Raw genomic sequence first — 6,000 nt, 5'->3', positions numbered from 1 at the left:
CTAAGGAGAGCTCTCAACAACAAATAGACATTTACAACTTTGTAAGATTCAACCTTTTCTGAAAACTGGAAACAATGTAATTATTTAAACATTGTTATTAAAGTGGACAAAGGAGTTTCCATTCAACAGAGCAGATGATGAGTACAGTGCCTCTTGATCAAATGTCACCCTCGAACATTCTCACCCAGCGCTCCCAGTCCACCCTTTTCCTCATTTAAATTTTAGGCATTGATTTTTTGCCATATAACAAAGCAATTTATGTCTAGCATGCAGGAAGAATGTACTTTAGATGTGAGTGTATGCTGTAGGAAGTTGAATTACAATAGCAAAGTGTCTTTTTGAACTTGAAATCTGAATGTGGAGGCAATGCTGGCAAACCCAAAGCCTGACAAATGCAAGTCCTCCACCACAGAGCTGCAGCCCAAGCTGAAACTCATTTTTGCCTGTCCCTCCTTCAGATTGCTATGTCATGTATACTATTGTTTGAATCTGGAAGACCAAAGGCCAGGGACTCCAGTGGAGAAAGCGAAATTCAAACTCATTTGAATTAGAAAGAAACTTAGGGTCCAGAATTCCTGGGCAAGTTTGCTCAGGCTTGATACTTATGTGCACTGTTGGAAAGCTTTCTAGTCAGTTACATAGCAATTCTATTACATAGCATATTCTTTCTCTCTCTGTGTAGCTCTCTCTAACTACTCTGAAACTATACCAAGTTACCTGTTCCTCATTAATTTATGAGCGATACCAAATGAATTCACTCAATTTACCAACTATCTGAGTGCTTTCCATGTATGGGCACTTTGCTAAGAAGTGTAGAAGATGACTGGGGAATTTTTCTAAGAAGTGTACAAGATGACTGGGGAATTTTCTAATTAAAACAATGTGGACTGACTTGTGTAGTTAGAGGTTCGCACCACTTGTTTGTTTGAAAATTAAAATCAGTTGTTTTCATCTCATCCTCAATGCCTTGCATGTCCCCTGGAACTTAACCATTGCATAATTTTTCTCCCCCACAGGTAAGTCTTCACTTTAGTGTTCCAAAATAAACAATTTGCTAGGGAACATTATAACTAAGAAAATATATGTTTGTCCTGTTATTTGCATTGCCACCTAATAGTTACAAACAACAAAAATTAAATATTGAATAGTGATTTTCTTTTCCATGGTTTCAAATTAGTGAAAGAAGATAAAAGCATAAATGAATTTCACTCTCTGATGCTCCCAACTGTATTTATCTAGGTTTATTCTTTTATATCAGGGACCCAATTTTGTGATCTCTTTTAATTCTCTTTTGAAGCGTAAGTCCACAGAACAATATCTTTTTCAATCTTTCATTGTAGATACCAACATCATTATCTTCTCCCTCCCTTCACCTTTGAAACTCAATGCAGACAAGTCAGGCTTTCTTTTTTTCTAATTCTGTCAGTGCTTGGGACTTTATCCACCAGTGTGGGGACAGGGGAAGGAACAACTTACACCTATAGAAAATGTTGCATCACACCAAGTCATGTGATCACATTGTGAGAATTTGCTTTACAATGGGACAGTAAAACAATTGGAGAGCAGGGAGATGGGGCCAATGGAAATGAGGCACTGATGTGGATAAACCCACAACTGAATACAATTTCATTTCATTTCAAATGGAATAAGTTGGCCTTTTAAATAAGAGTTCATCCAGTAGAAGGATTAATTGTACTATTTGTGAGAGACTAAAGGCAAGTCATTGTGAGTTTGATGATGATAATTTTGATGATGGCAGTACTAGGGCTTGAACTCGAGGCCACACACCAGCCAGATAGACACTACAGGTCTGAGCCACATTTCTAGCCCTGGTTTTCACTTGTTATTTTTAAGATGATATCTCACTTCCTGTGTGTGTACCTGGACCTTGATCCTCCTATATTAGGCTTCCCATAGTTGCTGGGATGACAGGAATATGTCACCACTTCCAGCTTTCCTCCATTGAGATGGAGTCTCATGGACTTTTTTCCCCCAGGCTTGCTTAGAACTATGATCCTCCTAGTCTTAGCCTCCCACATAAGGATGACAGGAGTGCGCCACAGCTCCCAGCTATGGGTTTGCCCAGAAGGGATCTCAGGAACTTTTCTGCCAGCTTCAAACCATGATCCTCCCAAGTAGCTAGGAGTATAGGGCAGTCACCAGCTCTCAGCTTCCTATTGCTTTATTTAGAAAGATTAACTTTTATTTTTTTATCTTTTCTCATTTTTCTACTTCTCTGGTTCTTCTCATGAAAAGTGCTTCTGAGGTGTTCCTGGAACTGATGTTGCATTTGGGAGAACAGTTTCTCACTCAATTTTGTTGCCATGGGTTGCTAAGTATGGGAGTAGAGAGGAGGAGGCAACAATGCTTGATAGGAAATGTACTCATTACCTTGCTCATGTAACTGTAACACCTTTGTACAGTATTTTTACAATAAAAATGTATTAAAAATAGAATGCCTCCCACACATCCTAGCAGTTTACCCTTAGGAAAAGTAACTTTGTGAGTGCCATATTCCATGGGAACCAATGGGATAGCAGGATGTATCTTATAAGGGCAAGGGTTGGCATTAGGAATGAACAAACAGCATGAAGAAACATTTGGGGCTGGGTACCAGTGTCTCATGCTCATAATCATAGCTACCCAGAAGGCTGAGATCTAAGGCCTGGGGTTCTAAGCCAGCCCAGGTAATTAAACTAAGAAATTCTTATCCCCAGTTAGACAGCAAAAACCAGAACAGAAGGTATGATGACTCAAGTTTTAGAGTCCCAGCCTTGAGTGAAAAAGCTTAAGGATAGTTTTCAGGACCAAGGTTCAAGCCCTAGTATGAGAAAGAAAAAAAAAAAAGATGAAAGAAAATGAGTATCTGGCAAACCTGTGGTGCTGGGTTAACTGTGCTGTCTCCTCTCACCCAGGGGATGGTGCTGTGCTCTTCCTTCTCCAGCTCTCAGTCCTTCTGCTCAAGATTGCACTGAACTGCCCTGGAGCTCTTATCTGGGGGTCTTGTCCCCTGCCCCTTGTTCTACTCAGTGGATCTGGGTAAGTCAAGTCCCTCCAGAAACTAGAAAAATGGAAAACTTACCCAAAAGTCATGATGGATTTTACTGGGATGAGAGAAATCATTCACATTTCCAGATGCCTGACCCAAACAGCATTATTTGAAAGGAAGTTATAAGTGGGGAGACCAGAACCAGTGCTTCTTTCAACTTGGATCAGGGCCAGCCTAACTGATCCTTTGAGAGCAAACAGCTTTAACTTCTCCTGTGCTTGAGTGGCAACTTGGTAGTTGGTTGTCAAGTCTGGAATATCATTGATAAATGTTCATTTGACAGGGAAATCCATTGATTGTCATCCAAGTTCTACTACTAACTAGGTATGTGATCTTGAGCAAGTCACAAACCAGTTAAATTGTTTGGCCTTACTCTGTCTATGAGTCCTTGTAGGGTGGAATATGAGTCCTAAGGTTCTCAACAGCTAGTGAATAGGTCCATTGAACTTGCATTGCCTGAGAGTTTTCCTGTTAAAAAAAAAAAAATAGCAGTTTCCAGACTGGATGTCTGCCTATAATCCCAGGTACTATGAAGGCAGAGATCAGAAGGATCATGACTCAAAGCCAGTCTGACCAAAAAGCTTGTAGCTGGACATCGCAGCATTCTCTCTCACCTCAGCTACATGGGAAGTTGTTAATAGGATGATCATGAGCCAGATCATCCCAGAAAAAAAAAAAAAAAAGCGTGATCCCGTCCCCAAAATGACTAACGCAAAACTAACTTGGGGGCCTGGTTTAAGTGGAATCATGGCTCATGAGTCCCTGGGCACAGCTTAGTTACTGTTAATTTTTTTAAGATTTTGATTTAATTTGACTGGGTGTGCCTAGGAATCTCTACTTTTTAAAAGTCCCGCCCCCGGGAAATGTTAATATCCAACCTTGATAGAGAATCACTGGGTTAAAATAATCAATAAGAACTGATTCTGAGATTGTGTCATCTTGTCCACAAAATTCCCATTATCTACAAGCTGCTCCAGCTTTGCAGCACTCCTACACTACACCAAGTGCTACTAGGCATCAGATGTCCTTGTCACAGGTGGTGCTCTCCAAGTCATTCAGTGCTCAGGGATGGGCTCTGCCTTCTTGCCACCTTCTATTCCCACAATGCTTTGCTAAGTTCTGAGCTCCCTGTACATTTTGATGGACTGAATTCATTGTAACACTGCCTACCCCAGATCATCAGCTCCCCTGAAAGGTCCCCAGGGACGATTTCATCTCCTCTGTGGATATCCATGCCAGTGTTTCATTGCCTCTTGAAATTGTCTCCTCGAGGTGATCTTTGACTTCTTGAAATGGCTAAGAATGGTGTCAGCAAGGGATAAGGACAATCACCTTGATCGTGTCTGAAATAGGAGCTTCCCTGTCCAAATCAAGATAAAAAGTGATCCTCACACCTTCTCAAGTAGTCAGGACTATTGAGTTACCAAAACTGGGAGAGGAAAGAGAGCACATTTTGTTTACCTTACTCACTTCTTAGGACTTAATTCTGTTGCCATGACATTGTAAATTCTATAGATGTTCACACTTGGAAAATTATTCTTTTGATTTAACAATATAACTTGTGAAAGCATAATCCATGGTCCTTATTTTGGTTGTCCTAGCCTGTTTACCTGTGGGTAAACCCACAGGTTTATATCAACAATACCTAGAAAACAATAATCAGTGCTATCAGATCATACAAGAAACAGATACGAGTTTACAAAAAGGGGGAAAACATTAAAGAGGAACCAGAACAAGGGAAAGAGCCAGCTGAGAAGTAAGGAACTGAGTCTAATTCCTTTCTTCATCCTCTCTGGTGGTCTTGAGTCTGCTCTCAGTTTGTTCTTCAGATTTCTACAATGCAGGCAACGCATCGCATCCTACCTGCTCTGTGCTGGTACAGGTGGGCTTGTGGCCAGTGTTTCCTGTGTGCTCCGCTCCCTCCTGTCTTCCATGCACAGTGTGTGTAGCAGTGGTGGCTGCATGGGCCACAGCTGGACATACTTGCTCTAATCCAGTTTGACTGATCCCAGGCCCTGATTTGATTCAAAGTAATATCTGTTATTTGAGAATGGTTTTCTGGAGTGGAAAGCTCTTGGCAGTAATGGACCTTTATCTCTGATTGCATAAGAAATAAATTATTTCATAATTTATTCTTTCCTACTTCTTCCTACTTCCTTCCATGAAGAAATAAAGACACTAGGAAAAAGATGGAGTTGCCATCAGATCTTTAGCTCAAAGAAAAAATTAACAATTACTAAGCTCAAAAGCTTATTTATAGGGCTGGGAAGGTGGCTCAGTGGTAGAGGGCTTGCCTTGAATGCATGATGCCCTGGGCTCTATTCCTCAGTACCACATAAGCAGAAAAAGCCAGAAATGGCACTGTGGCTCAGGTGGTAGAACACGAACCTTGAGCTGAAGAGCTTAGGCCCAGAGTTCAGGCCCCACACTAGTATATATACACTATATAGTATTTAGTATATATATACTATATAGTGTATATATACTAGTATACTAGATATACTATATATATTGTTAATATATAACAACATGCATACTATATACATACACACACATATATATATTATATATTATATATATTATATATATATATATATGGTCAGAAAAAGCTTCCTGTGAGGACATGGTAATGAGTGTAGAGCATAGACAATGAAGGAGGAAGTTCTGGACTCTCCAGTGGCCAGTGCAGAGTCCTGTAGCTGGTGTGCCTGGCAGCCAGGTCCCTTTGGCTGGGCAGAGTAACTATGAGTGATGGTCAGCAAAGGAAGCAGCAGTCATGAGCAGGCTTCGGGGGCATGGAAGCCCTGCAGGGGCATTGCAGGGGGTTCTGTAAGGTGAAGATGGGTTACTGTGGGTTAGTCAGAATAACAGCAGCCCTCTGTGCCCTGTACCTTTACTGTGCCTACTTTCTCATTTTTCCCATGGGCATTTTTCCCCACCCAGTCAGCCTC

General features: G+C 41.0%; 1 protein-coding gene across 1 annotated transcript in view; it reads left to right on the top strand.

The window, feature by feature from the left end:
• The first annotated feature begins 2,969 nt into the window (after positions 1-2,969).
• The window catches only part of Slc26a5 (solute carrier family 26 member 5), a 45,513-nt gene continuing 42,482 nt past the window's right edge, over positions 2,970-6,000 (top strand). The window contains exon 1 of the mRNA XM_069997261.1: positions 2,970-3,039. The gene's annotated coding sequence lies outside the window, so the exon portion shown is untranslated. The remainder of the gene's footprint in view (positions 3,040-6,000) is intronic.

The sequence above is a fragment of the Dipodomys merriami genome, unplaced genomic scaffold, assembly GCF_024711535.1.
Source record: "Dipodomys merriami isolate MVZ:Mamm:240054 unplaced genomic scaffold, mDipMer1.0.p SCAF_5, whole genome shotgun sequence".
Taxonomy (NCBI): Eukaryota; Metazoa; Chordata; class Mammalia; order Rodentia; family Heteromyidae; genus Dipodomys; species Dipodomys merriami.
Note: the sequence above shows the minus strand (reverse complement) of the source record. Positions and strands in the feature narration are given on the sequence as shown.